Below are 20,180 nucleotides of genomic sequence, written 5' to 3'. Positions count from 1 at the left end.
TCTTCATCGCGGTGCGCGGGCCTCTCACTGTCGCGGCCTCTCTTGTTGCGGAGCACAGGCTCCAGATGCGCAGACTCAGTAGTTGTGGCTCACGGGCCCAGTTGCTCCGCGGCATGTGGGATCTTCCCAAACCAGGACTCGAACCCGTGTCCCCTGCATTGGCAGGCAGATTCTCAACCACTGCGCCACCAGGGAAGCCCTGGATTACACTTTTGCAAAGTTATGATTTTGTATGGAATACATATTTACTGATCTTCAAAACAGACTTACTCACTCTTTAATTATTAACATATTTCGGAAAGAATCACGCTCACCATTTTCTAGTAAAAGACATCTTTATTACTTTGAAATGAGACATATATTTATATGGATTTATGATATTGGACGTGGGGCCATAATGAAACTTTATTCTGGACATGCTATGACGCTGAATGTAAGCAATGACTTTAAATTCGGTTCGCTCCTTCACAGGGTGTGAGATTGAATTGGAATAAAATACTGATAGAAATCCAGTCCATAAAAATACCATTAAAGGCTTGGGGATAATGATGAATTTCTACTGTTGCCACATGTTCCAGTAATCCATGTATTCCAAAGTACTGATAGATCAGATATTTTGCTTTCAATGTGAGCCAAAGAAAAAAAAGCTGGTATAGATTTTACTAATATTTGTGTAATTATTTCACTTTTTTCCTCTTTCAAAATGGCATGAGAAGTCTCATAAGATCCTTTAAGTTGCTAACATTATATGATTTTGTTAAATGAATTAGATTACTCCTGTAGAATAAAATAATCATATGGAGTATAGAGAGGAAACAAAATCAAACTAAGCTTTGTACTTTTTCTAGTTGAGGAATAATTATAAAAATAGGGAGAATTATGGGCCACCTGCCATCAGAGTGGTAGCTATTTTACACACATGAGTAAAACAAGTTATGAATGGAAAGGCACTGCCTACATCATTCTCTTGTTTAAAAACACTTCTTCCCAACCTATTCCCTGAAACTCAGATCCCAGACTAGAAATCTGTTCATCATCCTTAACACCTCCTTCTCATGCACTCTCTCATATGAAATCTATTAGCACTGCTCTTGACTTCATTTCCTAAATATTTCTAGACTCCACCATTTTTCCTTGCTACCATTCTGTTCTCTTGCAAGCTGACATCTCAGCTCTTTGTATCTCTTCAGTGCAAGTGAAAAGTGCCATTTCCCAGGTAAACCCACTTTCATTTGTTCGATCCCCATTTTGTTTTCAATCTCCAATTGTACTGTGAATCCCAAGCTAAAGTCCATGTTAAATCCCAAGAGCCTGGATGCTGTCACCCATATCTAACTCCCCAGCCTTATCTTGCACTGTGCTCCTCTCTTGTCTTTCTTCTCCCTTACAATCCATAGTTCTGGGCATGTTCTTTTCCACCCCAGGGCCTTTGTATATATCATTCTCACTGCCTAGAGGATTATTTCCTCCCTTTTTATCTAGTTGATATCTGAAGAAGGAGACTGAGACATTTTGGGGGGGGTCTCAGGTCAAACAGCTCAGCCTCCCTGACTTCCTTAAAAATATAGTCTCTTGTAATTTTCCTTCCTAACACATATTATAATAGCAGTTTCACACTTGGATAATTATTTGGTTAATACCTCTCTCTGTCAATGGACTATAATCTTAAGAGTGTAGGGTTGTGTTAATTATTATTAGCACAATAACATTTTATTCTTTCTATTTTTTGCAGAGTTTGCCACCTCACTGAATATTTCTTGAATGAATGACTGTATTAATAAATGTGTGAGGAAATTTAAAGTTCAGCTTAAGAGACTGGAAACAATGAGAAACAGGTAATATTGGTGCTGGGGTACCTTGGGAAGTAAGTGGAGTTTGAAGTTGGGTCACATTCGCGTGATGGCAGATCCTACTCAAAATAATTGTAAACCTAGACTTATAATAATAAAAAAGAATATGTAAATATTAATTACATATTCATTAATATTAATTCATATTAATTGAATATTTACTATGTCTTAGGAACTGCACTATGTACTTTCTACAGTGCTTTAAAAGATTTGAACCATGATTTTAAAAAGGATCTACTGTGTAAGGAGATGTCAAATGTTCCCAATTTCTTTGGCATTTTTGTCTCCAGCAGGCAAATATATCTGCTGAAAAGAGATCAATTTGAATAAGTATGTGAGGATAATATTTTGAGATGTAAACAGATGGAAGTTTCTTTTCTTGATATTTTCAACTATTCCATATGGCAAAAGGATTAGATTTTTTTGAACAGTCAGCATCAGGTTTTTCTACCCCTAAGGTTAAAATTACTGCCGTGTCTGGGATGAAAGAGAAAGGAGAATGAAAGGGAAGTCTAAAGATAAAAAGCTAGTATGTCTTAGACAGTGGTTTAAGATGGTGGTTTAGGGAGATCCTGAATTCACCTCCTACCATGGACATAACAAATCTACAACCACATATGGAGTAGTTTCCTCTGAAAAGACCTGAAAACTTGATGAACAAAGCCTCCACAACAAAGGATAAAAGGGGAGCATTGAGATGGTAGTAGAGGCAGAGACACAGTCTTGCCAAAAAAATCCCACCCCAGGTGAGCAATCCACAGTTGGGAGGGAGCTCAAAAATACAGAACTCTTTCCTAAGAGTGATGAATTTATGCCCCACATCAGGCACCCCAACCCTTAGATCCCATGCAGGAGAGATAAGCCCTTTAACCCCTGGCTTGGAAAAACAGCAACAATACATCCAGGAAAACCATAGTACTGTAGGAGATGAAGAACCCAATCTTAAAGGGCTCATTTGCAGACTCACTTTGTAGCAAAAAATAAAGACAAAAACAAAAAACAAAAAAACCAGATTGAAAAGCACCTAGACCATAAGTGAAGGAGACACACTTACTAATTTTAATGTATCTTTCAGAGAGACAGGAACCTATTGGTATTCTCCCTAGAAAGGGAGACACTGGTAGACACCATTTTTGAGACCTCATTCTACCTTGCTAATACTGACACTGGCAGGCATTATTTTGGAATTCTCCCTCTAACTTGCAAGCACCAGTAGGCGCACCCTACTGGGAGCCCCATCTACCTCCAAAGAGCCACAGCTATGCAGCAACCAGGCCAGGCAACAGCCCTGCCCACCCCCATGCCTCAGCAGGAAGGCACACGTAGCTCACACAAGGGCCATCTTGTTCTGGTGGCCAGGGAGATTGTGCTTCTGGACCCGATGGGACATATCATATATTTTACACAAAGCCACTCTTTCAAAACTGGGAGAGGTAGCTGATTTTCCTAATACATAGAAACAAACACAGAGAGTCTGACAAAATGAGGAGACAGAGGAATATGTTCCAAATAAAACAAGACAAAAACCTGGGAAAAAGACCTTAATTAAATGGAGGTAATCAATCTACCTGATAAAGAGTTCAAGGTAACTTATAAAGATACTCCCCAAACTTGGGAGAAGAATGAATGAACACAGTGAGAACTCCAACAGAGATTAAAAATATAAGAAAGTACCAAATGGAAGTTACAGAGCTGAATAATACAACAACTGAACTGAAAAATACACTAAGGGGTTCAACAGCAGACTGAATGGGGCTTCCCTGGTGGTGCAGTGGTTAAGAATCCGCCTGCCAATGCAGGGGACACGGGCTCGAGCCCTGGTCCGGGAGGATCCCACATGCCACGGAGCAACTAGGCCTGTGTGCCACAACTACTGAGCCTGCGCTCTAGAGCCTGCAAGCCACAACTTCTGGGCCCACATGCCACAACTACTGAAGCCCGTGCGCCTAGAGCCCGTGCTCCACAACAAGAGAAGTCACTGAAATGAGAAGCCCACGCACCACAACCAAGAGTAGCCCCTGCTCACTGCAACTGGAGAAAGCCCGCGCAGCAATGAAGACCCAACACAGCCAAAAATAACTAACTAACTAAATAAATAAATAAATAAATAAAAGAAACAGCAGACTGAATGAAGCAGAAGGATGGATCAGTGAATTAGGAGACAAAGCAATGGGACTCACCCAAACAGCAGTGAAAAGAAAAAAGAAATTTAAAAAGTGAAGATACCTTAAAGGACCTTTAGGATAACATCAAGCGGTAAAGCATTAGTATTTTAGGGGTTCTAGAAGGAGAAGAGAGAGAAAGAAAGAGCCAGAAAAGATATTTGAAGAAATAATGGCTAAATACTTTCCTAATTTGAGGAAGGAAACAGACATCCACATTCAGGAAGCCCAGAGAGTTCCAAGTAAGATGGACCCAAAGAGATTTGCACCAAGACATGTTATAATTAAAACAGTAAAAGTTAAAGAGAGAATCTTAAAAGTAGCAAGAGAAAAACCCTTGTTAATGTACAAGGAAACACTCATAAGGTTATCAACAGATTTTTCAGCAGAAACTTTGCAGTCCAGAAGGGAGGGGCATGACATATTCAAAGTCCTGAATGGAAAAAACTCCAGCCAAGAATTCTCTACCCAGCAAAGTTATCATTCAGAATTGAAGGAGAGATCAAGAGTTTTCCAGATAAGCAAAAGCTAAAGGAGTTCATCATCACTAAACTGGCCTTACAAGAAATGTTGAAGGAACTTCTTTAAGCTGAAAAGAAATGACACTAATTAATAACAAGAAAACGTACTGGGGAATTCCCTGGTGGTCCAGTGGTTAGGGCTCCACGCTTCTGCTGCCAGGGGCCCAGGTTCATTACATGGTTGGAGAACCAAGATCCCACAAGCCGTGTAGCATGGCCAAAAAAAAAAAAAAAAAATAGAAAAAAGAAAAAGAAAACATATCAAAGTAAAAAAATCATACTGGAAAAAGTAACGGTAATGCATCAATCACTTACAAAGCAAGTAGGAAGGTTAAAAAGACAAAAGTAATAAATGATCTTATTTGTAAAGCAGAAATAGAGACACAGACGCAGAGAATAAACATTTGGATACCAAGGGGGAAGGAGGGCGTGGGATGAATTGGGAGATTGGGATCGACATATATACACTACTATGTATAAAATAGATAACTAATGAGAACCTACTATATAGTATAGGAAACTCTACTCGGTGCTCTGTGGTGACCTAAGTGGAAAGGAAATCAAAAAAAAAGGGATATATGTATACGTTTTTTACTTTGCTGTTCAGCAGAAACTGATACAGCAGTGTAAAGTAGCTATACTCCAATAAAAAATAGATAAATAAATAAAAAAGACAAAAGTAGTAAAATTAGCTAAAGCTATAATAATTAGTTAAAGGATGCGTGTGCGCGCGCGCGCACACACACACACACACACACACACACACAGTAGAATACTACTCAGCCATAAAAAAATCGTAAAATCTTGCCATTTTTGACAACATGAATGGACCTTGAGGGTATTATGCTAAATGAAATAAGTTGGACAGAGAAAGACATATACCTTATGATTTTACTCACATGTAGAATATTTAAAAATCCAAAATGACCAAACCAAACCGAACAAAACTCTTAGCTACAGAGAACAATTCATGTTTACCAGATGAGAAGGAGGTGTGGGGTTGGCAAAAAGAGTGAAAGGGGTCAAGCATATGAGGATTCATGGTAACTTTAGACCTTTAATGGTGATCACTTTATAAGGTGTACAGATGTTGAATTATAATGTATACCTGAAACTTATACAATGTTATATACTATTTTACCTCAATTTTTAAAAGAAACTAGTGTGCCTTAGAGCTCTCAAGAGAGAGATGATAGAAACCCTGTGACAACTAGATCACAAGAGGACTTATGCCACTGTTGTCTGTTGGGACCAAGAATACATCATGATCTCAAAGTTTCCCTTTTTCTGCGTGATATGGAAGCAGAATAAATACCTGTGACGGCCATCTAGTCATGTAATGTTATTGAATAAGTAGACTATCCTCTGTAATGTTTAATAGTTGAGGTTTTGCTAGAATATCTTATTCATTTGACCCCTTAGCTATTGCAGAAGAGATTGTATTTGCATTTAAGTTCCTTTCTGGAAATGAATAAATTATTTTTACCACTTTGTAGTTTTTTAAAATAGCAATTATATTTTCTAGGGGAGGAAGGGAGGAAAAGAGATTCAGAGTATGGAATATGTTCATTGGTATTAGCCAGAGGGATCTTACAGAGGTGATAGCTTGGAAGTCTAGAGTGACTAACACTGCTTTTTAGTATCATAGAAGTAAAGTGCCTTATACAGATGTAAGCAGTAGCTGAAATTACATTACTCATAAGGCAAAACACATTTTAAACAGAATTCCATAGGCTGAGAAGGCAAGATTTCTTAAAAGGACTAGATTTGCTGCAACCTCTTTTTATAAGGGAAAAATAGGAATCCTTATTGCCTGTTTAAGAGCAAGGACTTCCTGCTGTCTTTTGAATTTTATGGTTAGTCTCTCAGGTTTCAGAGAAAATATTAAAAGTATATTTTTATGTATAACTGAATAGCTTTGCTGAGCAGCAGAAGTTAACACAACATTGTAAATCAACTATACTTCAATTAAAAAATAAAATAAATTTTAAAAATACTTTTAAAAAATAGAAGTAAAAGGTAATTCATTTAGAAGTGCTTCCTCCTTTTTAGATAACAGATATACCAAGCAAGGCATCTTTTGGGGATGGGGGTTTGTTTGAAAGCCTTAATGCTCATAAATCACATTATTGCCGTTATATATTTTTGTGTTTTTATTTTTTCCCAGAGAGCTCAATTTATAAGTTCAGAGACACTTTTCAAAATATGTTTCACCAAAAGAAGAACAGATATGCTGCAGAAATACAATTTACTCTATTATTTTTTATTTTATTTCTGCCATTTCCACTTCTTGCCATGGAATAAAAATTTGAGTGCAATGTAGAAAATTTGTAGGTTTTTCCTTAATAAGTAAAGTCATAGTTTTCTCTTTTATGTTATTATTTTAGTACTGTTTTGCTGAATTCCAGTGAGAAGGCTCTTTTAATATTTAACGGATTCTGACCTAGGATCAAAGGTCTAAATTCTTCTTGGAGTCAATGGGTGCTATTTGTGGTTTCCTAAGAGATATTTATTAACACCGAATTTGTTCCATAGAGCACAAAATGCTATGTGCAGCATAATAAACTATATTTTATTTATCCAAAATTTGAACTATTAATATTTTTCCTCCTAGCTATAAAATGAATGCTGCCTGTTCAGCAGGAAGGCCAGCAGGCAGAGAGGCAGCATGGCACCTTTCAAGAAGCACCAGCCTGGGAGACAGAGGACAAAGGACAAGGTACTCCCTGACTCTATTTCTAATGATCTTGTCTTTGCTGAGTGCGCCTGACTTTTGCCTCCTATTAGTTCTGAGCCAAAGAAAAATAATTATTTCTTTCATATCCATGAATGTGTAAAATTTGTTCCACCCTCTCCCAAATAGGAGAATATATCCCACTTTAATATGCTCCAGGTTAATAAGAATGAGAGATTGTTGCATATGACTAATCAGCATGAGGTTCAACCCATAACCATTAATTGATTTTATAATAATTCCTGTGAAAGTCAGTGTGGTACAATTGAGGAAAGAATTAGATTTAATATCAGCCAAACCTCAGTTGATATTCTAGTTCTAATACTAGTTGTGTGAACTTGATCAAGTTCCTTAAATTTTGGGGTCTTATCTGTAACGTGAGGTTAGCAATATCTACCTTCCAGTGTTGTTATGATGATTAAATAAAATAATTGATATATGTAATGCACATCTTACATAGTGAGTGTTCCATAAATTATGATTTTTGTACTGGAAAAACTCTGAAGTTTCATCTTCACTGATTGTTGTATTGCCTTTCTTCTGATAAACCTCAGATGCCTGCTACTTATTTTGTCCCCTTTGGACATTTGCTAAAGATTTGATGGTTATTCAGCTCTCTGGTGAGAAAATCTTTATACAAAGATTGCCATACTTTGTACCATGCTACCCTGCCTTTCTGGCCAGCATTTGATTGGTCTATAACCAGTTGACTGATCAAAGAGCTAGTACCCTATGGCTTAGTGTAGGGATATGACAAGAGTACAAAAAAAGCCACGTGTATCTTTCTTTGAGGGAATTTTTAACGTGACGCTCACAAAAATGTTTCTTCTTCTTTCCTATTTTCTAGTATACCCTCATAATAAATCCCCATTATTTGCATTTTGCCTGAATGTGTCTCTGTTCATCCAGTGCAACTGAAAAGATAATATATAACGCAGTTCTTCCTTTCATTTCATTAATAATATGGTACCCATGTGATATTGTTAACGATGAACATTTTTTCCTGTTAAAGAATGGTATTAAAGGCCATTGTCTACTTTATTTTCAAGGAATAGAACGGCACCACTGGGAATTCCCCCAGAAGCACAAGAACTAGATATGAAGGATAAAACTGTCCACTGGTCCAGGTTCCTGATAAAATTACTATGTAAGTATCTAATGCTTATCTCATTTAGTATCAGAGTAAATGGTAACTGGGGGAAAAAATGATGGATTAGTTTAGCTGTGAAGAGTAATGGTTGCACAATTATATACAATGCCACTAAGTGGAAATTTTAACCATAATCACTTTCAAGGGAGATAAAATTTTCAAATAGCCTCTTTGGAAGATTACTTAATTCATGTTTATAAATTATGCTAAAGATGAAAAGCATTATTTAAATGTTAGAGTATCATCTAATGTACCTCAAAGAATTTAATTTATGTGCAAAATGACAATTACCAGATTCTAATTAAATAGTAAGAGAGAATAATAGTCTAATGCTTTGATGATAGGCACAGTCCTTGATTCCTAGAATCCAGATCTAAGTTTATTGGTCTTAGGCAACCTCTACTTTTTCTGATCAGATTAAATGAAATTTTCTTCTCATGGGATTTGAAAAACTTAAGATCAGAGTGTTTGAATTTACTCTGACATTCTAAATATCATTGTTAATTGATTTTAACAGAGCTAATCAATTGTCTCCTTTAAATCTTAAAGAAGTTAAGTTAATCCTGTCTCCTTTAACTCTTAAGACATAAGGTGATGTAGACAAGTAGACATGAATGATTATTTTATTCTCATAGTAATATTACTATAATCATTCATTTGCTTTCATATGTATATGCATATGTTTAATATATATGAATATGAAAAATGATTAAAATAGGATGTAAAAAGTTGTATATATTATAATATTCTTTTTTAATGGTAGACCGATAAAAAAACTCTACAGTGAATTTCATGTTTTAATTTAACGATGGTATTAATACTTTATATCATAAATCTACCAGCTAACAATTATCTGCATTATAACCTCATTTAAGAATCAACTTAGAATGAAATAGAGCTGTATTTAAACTGAAGGCTTGACATTTTCTTATCCTCAGCTCATGGTTATTTATTCTCAGCTTCAGTAGTAAGCCAGAGTATGCGATTAATTAATTCATTCATCCATTCAATAAACTATTATTGAAACCCTCCTATGTGTCCTGGATATTCTGCTAAATTTAGAGAATGCAAAGAAAGTTGGATCTCATCTTCTGCTCAAAAATGTTCCTCTCCAGGGAAAGGGATGCATACGTAGGTAAAGTACACCAATGCATCAGGTTGTGAAGATAGTATATGCACTATACATTATGGGAGAATAGATGAAATACCTAACCAAGTCTGGGAAAGAACAGAGAAGGCTTCCTGGAGTGTGTTTGCTGAATGGAGTATTAAAGGATAAGTAGCTATTAGCCAGGGGATGTGAGGCAGGGATGTAGTGACCACATTCCAGTGAGATGGAGCAGTTTTAGCAAAGGGAAGATATAATGTTAATTTTGGGTATGCTGTAATGGTGTGTGTTTAAAAAGGGACCACTAGAACGTGAGGTCAGGAAAAGGTGGGCCAGGTCAAGATGGATCTTGCAGGCTAAGCTAAAAAACGTGGATATAATCAAATAAATCATGGGTTGCGGAGGGTTTTTTTTGTTTTTTTGTTTTTTGTTTTTTTCTGCTCAAGGAACAACTCATTGCATACTTTTTCTCTGTAAGAACATTCAATATCCTGCAATGACAAACATACCTTTGGTCTCATGGCTATGAAGAGAGGAGTATCTATACATTCTGGCTCACCAGAAAGTATATATCCTAATTAGAGCTCTGGACTGAAAGTTACTTTTCATATTTCCTAAAAGAAAGATGCATCCTGATGGGCTAGGTAGTTCTATTAGGCAATATCTCAAGGATATCAATCTAATTATCTTACCACTTACTATTCCATGTACCATTATACACTACATGCATATTTACATGCATGCACTAACAGATTCAACAAGCTAATTGATAGCCAAGTTCAGTGGTAGGATAGAAACTGTAAACTATCTATGTAAAAGAGTGATGTTTTTATGTTGAATAATTAGGCATTATATATTATAGGAGAAGGCCTTCTTCTGAACCTGGAAACAAATTTTCATTATCTTACTTCTTGACTCACCCCCAAGGAGTCAGAAAACTGTAGTTAACTTTTAGAATAAATTTAACTGTACAATTCCTTAGGGTCAGAGGAAACTCCAATAGTAATTAGCAACCTAATTACCTAGGAGGCCTATACATTAAGTTCAGGATATGGAATTACCAGAAGAACCTGAAAAGAAATGGAAGGTTATTCCAAGTTATGTCTCATACTCTGAGTTTTTTCACTCTTAACTGGGGGAGCCATTGCCTTCTGTACCACATGAAGCTCCGATTAATCTTCAGGTAGTGTTTAAGTAACGTGCATGTTGGTCCTTCTTACAGGATGATAATATATCATGAATGGCTAAATTTGCCTGAAAATAAAGCAAGAAGCTTCATTTCATGACCTTTTAATTTCTGTTAATTTAAAATAATCTTTAGGGAATAAATTCACTTCCATTATCTACAAAATGGAGAGTATATGCCCCAGTTAATTTTGATGGCATGGTAATTCATTGAGATGTAAAATTGTGGATGTTTGGGAGGGTATACTATTTTTTCCAGTGTTCTGGAAGAACCCCATTACCATCCAATTCCAAAAAAGTGTTTCTTCTTCTTAGTCTCAGGAGCGCTTTCAAGCCCTAAGCATAGACCACTAGCTGTTGTCAGGATGACCACACATCTCAGTTTTCCTGGGGTAGTATGATGCTGTCAGTGCTCTGCCCATACTCTGTCAGATCTCTTTGCCATCTTTGCACATGGAAGCTCCCAGTGTGGCTTCTATGCCAACAGCTAGCACTTGTGTCTTTTTGCAGAAATTCTGCCCTCAGACTCCTATGATCTCCTTTGCCTGAGTACCCAGAAAGATGGAATTGCCTGGGAATTTATATTCATCCAGAACTGTGCTCCACCAGTGACTGATAGATGTGGAGGTTTAAATATACTAGCTTTCTTGTCCCCTGGCCCTCCTAGGTGTGATCCACATTCTTTCACATTCCGAAGACCTCTTGGGTAGGTTTGCCAAATTTAGCAAATAAAAAACAGGACAGCCCGCAAGGAATTGTTTTTTGGTATAAGTATGTCCCACGCAATGTTTGGAACATACTTATACCATAAAAAATTAATTATTTAATTTAAAATCCATTGTAACTGGATGTCTTGTACTTTATCTGGTAAGTGCACTCCCATGGGACTTCACTGATGCAGCATTCTCGCTAGGCCTCTTTCCCATCACAGTTCTACTTCCCCACTCCTCTACCAGGTTTTCCTGGGAATACATCCTAAGAAATCACTTTAATATAAACCAGGGTCTGCTTCTGGGGAGCCTAATCTAAGACAGCCAGCTATATCTGTTGCCTTCTCATGATTATTAATACCTCTTACCCCCAAAATGCTCTGGTTTGGATGACGAATTATGCGGTCACTCGAACTATTATAAGACAAAATTGACTGAGGACATTATGCTGTGTTCTCAAGAAATATATGGAACATGATGAACTAGTGACTAAGGGGTGGGAATTGGAAACATTATGATAGGGAAGAGCGGGCTTGGTTTAAGGTCTACGGTTACCAGAACAAGTGGGGATAATAAGTCAGGCCCTTGCAATATCCCGGAGAAGTTGGAGGATATTGCCTATTTACTGTGACTGAGAGGCTTGATGCTAGACATCAGGGTTTTTGTCCTTATCAAATATATGCCCTACACCCAAGTATATCATAGAAATAGTGGAACAATCAGACTACAGAAACTGTGCAGTTATGGACGGTGTTCCATATCGACAAACAGAGAGTACTGATGTGAAGGACATTCAGTGCCTTCACATGGCCCTGAGCTGAGTATGGATTAGCCCTATAATAATCTAAATTAAATTTCCCATTAATCACAAAAGATGCAAATAAGTCATATTTAATTTGCTTCAAATAAAATAAACTTTTTTTGTACATCCCTGTTTGTATCAGGTTGGCCAAAAGGTTTGTTCAGGTTTTTCCATAAGATGTTGAAGCTAATAATTTTTACCTTTTTAAGTTTTAGTTGTAACTTCTTCCAAGCATTTAAAGTGGCAACCCAAGAAGTTTTGTATTTATTTGAAATTTGTGATATGAATCTAATTTCTAGATTTATAATCTAGATAATGTACAGGATCATTTTGATATTAACTTCCAGTGATCTCAAATAGTAGCCATGAAAGTAAGACAAATATTTCAGGAGGAGAAATGTACAGACTTAGCATGTGACTACCCTTGTAGGATTTATAATTAAATGTGACAATTAAATTTCAGTCACTATGCTATCATGCATTCATAAATTGAAAAATCACATATAAAGCTGAAGTCAAATATTAGATTCACCTTTACTTAATGGAAATATAAATTAAGTGAGATGAACAGGATGGTATTAAACATATAACACCAAAGAGTATATTTTCCAATGCTTTAAAAAATGAGCTGTGTTAATCAGTTTCCTTGGCTGAATTAGTAAACATAAACCCAAGTTTTAAATGCACTTACTTTTCTATTGTCAGTACTTTCTCAATGAAGAAATAAAATTTAGAAATTAGAAGACATGATGAATAGCCTTTATTCTAAGGTCAGACATATGATACTCAAAGCTAATGGAAAACATCATTCTAAGCCATAGCAAATGAGCCCTACCTACATAACAAACTGCTGATATCAGCCTGGAAACCATCTTGAATGTCAAGGGATATGCTCTTAATTTACAGTGTTTGATTGTTCATATAAATATTTAATGAAAATATTATTAGACTGTTCAGCTGAGTGAAATAAACTGATGGCACAAGTAGCTAAAGAAGCTTACTTAATATTCACTAAGTGAAGTGGCATAATTATTTTGCATATTATATGTCTTGAGAGGTTTTATACTTTTAAACTTCTTAGCACTATTTAAAAGGCATCATTACTGCCATAATTATGAGTTTTTAATGTATTTTTATGGTTAATGAAAATGTAACACACATTTTACAGGGAGAAAGAAAACCATCATCCACATAATGCTTGATGAAAATGAGGTACCTCTGATTCTGAAGTTTGACTTACCGTTAATATAGCTTCACTGAATCTCACCAAAAATGTTAACTTTATACTACATAAAATTACACAGTGGGTTTCTCAAGAGTAGAACTTAAATGATTAAATGGATAAGGTAGAAAGCTTTTTAACTATCATGTGGGCTTTGAGTTTTCAGGAAAATTGCGAGTCACCTGTTTTGAATCATACTTTTAAACACTGTTTTAGTGAGGTGATATAAAGAGAAACTTGGAAAGACAGGTTTTAAAGAATTGTTACAAGTTCATATATCTACGTGTAAAAATTTTCAAATTGTCTTTCTAAATGCTGCATATGTTAGTTGTTTTGGAAAAATATTATTTAAGTTCATACAGATGTATGCAGGATAATAAAATACACAGAAAGAGAAAGTATATGTTCTAAAAATATGTTCTTTGGACATCAGGAACACAGAAGTGGCATCAACTTTTTTTTTTTAAGTAAGTTAGTAGAAAAAATAGATGACACTAGAGAATAAAGCATGCGTGAGCATGCATGTGCATGCATGTGCTCACATGCTTGTAACGTTAGCTCTTCAATTTACCCCCAAATTATAAAAGGAATAAATCAATCATATTACTTCTTAAAGGTGAGGCATAACAAGCATTTGCTCAAGATTGCTTCCATTCTCAGTATTTGTAAGGAAACAAAGAAAGACTGTGAACCCAGATACAGAAAAATGCTTAGGAACACTTCTGAGTAAACAATAAAAAGTAACCTTTACGTTCCTCAAACTTCAGCAGTTTATGATATAAACAAGCTTTTCAACCTGACAAATGTGGACAGAAATACAGCAGCACATTTAGAAGAGCCTACTAACCACAAGTAATCAGCATACTATGTGTATCAGTCAGAATATCTTCCAGAAGGAACAGTGAAGAGTCAGTGAATCTGACAAAGCCATTAAATAGAAGTGGATTAAGAGAACTCCTCTATGAACTTCTCTCCCACAAAGAATTTACTGAAAAATGCAAGCTGGAAACAGTTCTAGAAAATAGCTCCAATTAGCATTTTTTAAAGTTAATTTTGAGATATAGGAACACTGACAAAATACTTTTTTTTAAGGAAAGAGTAAGTCATGTCACAGAGAAAATGGTACTCTATCTTCTAAGAGTATAATTTTATGGGGAATTTTTTGTTTTGCTTTTGCTTTCTTACTACCTCTATTAATTTTATCTATTTAAAAATATATTCAGCCTTAGGGTAATGGCAGTCTAGAAAATTAGACCATTTTCAGTCTTAGGTAAAAATGTACTAAAACTCACTTGGAAGACATTGCAGAGCTATCAAGGCAGTGAAGAATCATGGAGTCCAGGTCTGGGAGAAGAAAGAAATCCAGGGAAGTAAGTCTCATATTTGAGGGGGCTGATTTCTGAAGATACATCTCAAAACCAGAATATGAACAAGAGTTTCTACAACCTCCTATGACTCAGAGACAAAACTTGGTATTCACAGAGCATCAAAGAGGAATAATACTGGTGAATTCCCATATATTTTAAGTAAGGGTAAATGTGGGAGAGATTGGCATTTAAAGCTATTTCAGTATACCTTCTCAATCCTGACATTAGATCAAGGTGCTTTGAATTGCTGTGTCCCTGCTCACTTGCCAGTAGCAAGTATAAACTTTCTTTATGGGAATAGAATATCTTCCTAGGTTTCCATTTATTTCTTTATTTTGTGAAATCAAAACAATCCAGGCACATGAAGGGACAAAATTTTTAAAGTAAAAACAAAATTAGAAGAAGAGGAAAGGGACTTCCCTGGTGGTGCAGTGGTTAAGAATCTGCCTGCCAATGCAGGGGTCATGGGTTTGAGCCCTGGTCCGGGAAGATCCCACATGCCGCAGAGCAACTAAGCCTGTGCCCCATGACTACTGAACCTGCACTCTAGAGCCCGCGAGCCACAACTACTGAAGCCCGCGCACCTAGAGCCCTTGTTCTGAAATAAGAGAAGCCACCACAATGAGAAGCCCGCACACCGCACCGAAGAGTAGCCCCCGCTCGCCGCAACTAGAGAAAGCCCACACACAGCAACGAAGACCCGATGCAGCCATAAAGAAAGAAAGGAAGGAAGGAAGAAAGAAAGGACGGAAGAAGAAGGAGAAGAAGAAGCAGAGGAGGAAGAGGTAGGGGAGGACAGGGGTGGGGAAAGGGGACGAAGGGGAGAAGGAGGAGGAGAAGAAAACAGACTATAAAAAAGGATCCACAGGGAATCCATTTAATGGAGTTGTCAGATACAAACTATGCAATCACTATTCTTAATATATTTAAGGAAATAAAGCACAAAATTAGATCTTTAGCAGAGCCTGTATAAGAATTAGGTGTGTGTGTTATATACATACATACAGAAAATACATTAGAAAACAAATTGAAGCTATTGAACTAAAAAATAAAACAATTAAAATTACGTTCTAAATAGATTAATGTAATTTCATGTTCGTTACAGTTGAAGAAGGGTTAATGAATTGGAAGAAGTGTCAGGAGAATATAGCTAGAAGAAAGCCCAGAGACACAAAATGATGGGCTGCACAGAAGAGAAAGTTAAAAACCTAAGGGCAATAGTCGAGTCGTCTATCATATACGAAAATAGAAACACAAAGGAGAAGAGAGAGATATTAGGCAAGAAAACAATGCATATAAACCAGACACAGCAAAAAAAGAAAAATGGTAAATCTACCTAATCTTATCATTTTAAAGTGATTGAATATATAATTTTTTTCAACAAATAAAACTACAGTCCTTCTTGGTTTCACTAGTTCTAACAAATGACTAAGAAAGAAATAACACTCCCATGACATAGAGATCTTTTCATATCTTTTTATGAGGTAAGGATACTCTTTGAAACTAAACCCAACAATGACATTATAAGGAAGGTAAAATGTAGATCAACTTTACTTTAAACATAGATTCAAAAATTATAAGCAAAATAAAAGCATATCTAATTCAGTATTATATACAAAGGATGACATATCATGATCAAATTAGGTTTATTCCAGGAAGGAAAGGTGGGCTTAACCTTTAATAATCAACCAATTTAATTTTTCATATTAACAAAATAAAGGACAAATATATAATCTACTAAATTAGTACAGAAAATATTTGGTAAAATTAAACATCTATGTATGATTTTAAAAAAAAAACAAAACTTCTAACAAATTAGGACTAGAAGAAACTTCTTTAATTTGATCATGGGTAGGCACAGAAAACATCAAGGAAACTTTATATTTGATAGTGAACTATTGAATACTTTCACTCCAAGATTAAGGCTAAAACAAAGATATCCTCTCTTAACACTTCTATTATGCATCATACCTGAAATCATAGCCAGTGCAATAAGGCAATTTTTTAAAAGGTAAAAGAATGGAAAAGGAAGGGAGAATACACATATTCATTATTATAATTAATGTGCAAATTTGACAAAGTTGTTAGATACTGTGTCAAAAAGTAGAAGTAAAATTATATGCATGTATATATAGCCTTTGCAATGGCATCAAAGTATTTTAAATACATTGGAATAAATCCTGTGAAAAATTCTCACAGCACTAGAAATATTGTTAAGTATACCATGTCCAAGAATGAAGAGATTTAATAACTTAAAGATGTTTTTACATTCCCTCAAATTGATATGTATATTCAGTGTAATCCCAGTAAAAATGCCAGCAGGTTATTATGTGAACATTGGTAAACTGATACTGGTTTGGAAATGCAAAGGGATATCTCTTGTCAGATATATATGCTTAATTATAAAGCAAGAATAATTACGAAAGTATTGGCTAAGATAAATAAATCAATAAAACAGAACAGATATATCAGAGCAGCCTCATGAATATATACAATTTTATATGGTTCAAGGGTGGTGCTGTAGACTGGTGGGGAAAGATTTTCATTTCAAAAAATGGGACAATGCCAAGTGGATATCCCTATGGGGGAAAAAAATAACTTGACCTTTCTTCAATTGCTGGTGCACTACAGACTTTGGGAGGCAAAAACATGAAAGATTTTGGAAAACATAAAAGAGCACTTTTATGATCTTGGGTAGAGAAATATTTTTAAACAGGACTCCTAAAAGCATTAATAATAAAAATGATTGAGAAATTGGACTACTTTAAAATTATGTATCGGAAGTTACCGTAAAGAGAGAAGGAAAATTAATGAAAACATTTGCAATCCATGTAATCTAGAAAAGACTCATATCCAGAATACAGAGAAACACAGAATCCAAAAGAAAATGGGCAAGAGACTTGAACAGGCACTTCACAGAACAGGATATATCAAAATGGCCAATGAAAATACAAAAAGTGTGCAATCTCATTAATCATTGGAGAATGCAAATCAAAACTCCTACAACCTACCACTAAACACCCTCCTGAAGGGCTATAAAGATTGGCAATACAAAGTTTTTACAAGAATTTAAAGCAACAGTATGCACCCCAATGTTCATTGCAGCACTATTTACAATAGGCAGGTCATGGAAGCAACCTAAACGCCCATCGACAGACAAATGGATAAAGAAGATGCGGTACATATATATACAATGGAATATTACTCAGCCATAAAAAGGAACGAAATTGGGTGATTTGTAGAGATGTGGATGGACCTAGAGACTTTCATACAGAATGAAGTAAGTCAGAAAGAGAAAAGCAAATATCGTATATTAATGCATATATGTAGAATCTAGAAAAATGGTACAGATGAACTGGTTTGCAAGGCAGAAATAGAGACACAGATGTAGAGAACAAATGTATGGACACCAAGTGGGGAAAGCGGGGGGTGGTGGGATGAACTGGGAGATTGAGATTGACATATATACACTAATATGTATAAAATAGGTAACTAATAAGAACCTGCTGTATAGCAGAGGGAACTCTACTTCACTTTGCTGTACAGTCGAAACTAACACAACATTGTAAAACAACTATACCTCACCAAAAAAATAAATAAATAAATAATAAAAAATAAAACTAAAAAAAAGAAACTTTAATATGGAAAAAAATTTTAAAAAATAAAGCAACAGTAGCTCTCATACACTGCTGATGGAAGTAAATTTTTGTATAAACACTTTGGAAAACCATTTGATATAATCTATTAACTTTAAAGGTAGATATTTTCCATGATTTTGAAATTCCTCTCTGCTTCCAACATATGTGGGTACACATGTGCAACAAGACTTATCACAAAATATTCATAGCAGTGTTATTTATAATTGCTAAAAACCTGTAAGTAGCATAAATGGCTATCAAGAATGAAATGGATAAATGATTGTGATATAATTATTTCATGAAACCATCTATTGCACTGAAAATCAGCAAACCTCAGCTACACATACAACATAGATGGAGTGTATAAACATAATGCTGATTAAAATATGCTAGACACAAAATAAGACATTTTGTATTCTAAGAAGACATTAATTCAAAGGACCAAATACATGTATATGTTTCAGGCAAAACTGTCCTCCAAAGTACATACTTCTCTTAATAGAACACGTTTATCTGTGAACTTGTAACCCCTAGCACAGTACACTGCATATGTTATTGAAAGACCTGCTGATTGGATGCATCCTTCAGTTGGGTAAATGTTTTAGTGAGTGAGCTATCTATTATTCTAATTGGATGACCTGCTATATAATCCAAATGTATTTTTTCTAAGCACTTTTGCATTTTGGAGTAGATGCAGTCAAACCAAAGGGAATAGAAGGGGAGAGAATAAAACAAAAAAGAACTTGTTACAAACTGTATGACATTGGTCTCTTTAAAGAGATCATTTGGAATGAGTTTCTAAATGCCAGGCCGGGCTAATTTGGTTAGGGAAGGTAAATTGTTTTTCTTAGACTGAAATAATTAAATCGGAAATCAAGAAGACTACAAAAAAATGATGCAGGCACAAGTACCAGTGATAGATTTGATTGGACATCTCTAGAAGATGTCACAAATCTGATGATGATTCAGTTCAGTTGAACTATGTCGTTAAGCTTGATGCTGTATCCTAAAATAGAGGTATTTCAGTTATAAACCCAGACCTCTATGCAGGATCAGGGTTCTATAGCAGTGGGAAATATTTATAAGATGCTGTCATTGACTTTCTTCATGACTTTAGGGAAGGCAAATGGAGTCTTTAGAATTCCAGCCTTTTTCTCTCCAAGTTGAACTTTTTGGCTGGATATTATACTCTTTAGCATTTCTCTGTAATACTAACCAGTGTATGGCCAAGGGTAAATATCCTAGGGAAATGAGTCTATTGTTGTCTCACTGTAGAAAGAATTGAATCCAAAATACCAGGGAAAATCAATAACTGAAATCCAGGTGAAGAACTCATAATTTGTTCCTTAGAATGTTGAAGCTAAAACAGGATACTGAAACTCTTCCCTTAAGCTTCAAAACAACAATCTTATAATGCAAGATGGGATCTATGCGGCTAAGTAACCAGATTTATTCCTTAAAAGAGAAAGCTGAGGCTAGCATATAATTATAATCATATAATTAATATTTGAACATTAATTTTGACATGAAAGAGATTTTTAGCAAGGGTTCTTGTGATTAGGTGTCATTCCGGGGAACTCACTGATAATATCCTAAATATACAATGTCATGTCATTCTCTATTTCCACGGAGGAAATAAATTTAACCTACAGCAGCATGAACCCAGTCACATATATTAAGGACTGTTTTGATAGAAAAGGTCATTGAATTTAAGAATGAACTTATTTGGAA

General features: G+C 35.5%; 1 long non-coding RNA gene across 1 annotated transcript; it reads left to right on the top strand.

Annotated features, from left to right (window-relative positions):
* Window positions 1-1,739: 1,739 nt before the first annotated feature.
* LOC132371451 (uncharacterized) lies at window positions 1,740-8,388 on the top strand. Its single transcript, XR_009504847.1, has 3 exons — window positions 1,740-1,835; window positions 7,148-7,252; window positions 8,317-8,388. It is a non-coding gene; the product is annotated as an uncharacterized LOC132371451 (long non-coding RNA).
* The last annotated feature ends 11,792 nt before the right edge of the window (window positions 8,389-20,180 follow it).

The sequence above is a fragment of the Balaenoptera ricei genome, chromosome 9 (genome assembly GCF_028023285.1).
Source record: "Balaenoptera ricei isolate mBalRic1 chromosome 9, mBalRic1.hap2, whole genome shotgun sequence".
Classification (NCBI taxonomy): Eukaryota; Metazoa; Chordata; class Mammalia; order Artiodactyla; family Balaenopteridae; genus Balaenoptera; species Balaenoptera ricei.
This window is presented reverse-complemented; position numbering and strand designations above follow the sequence as displayed.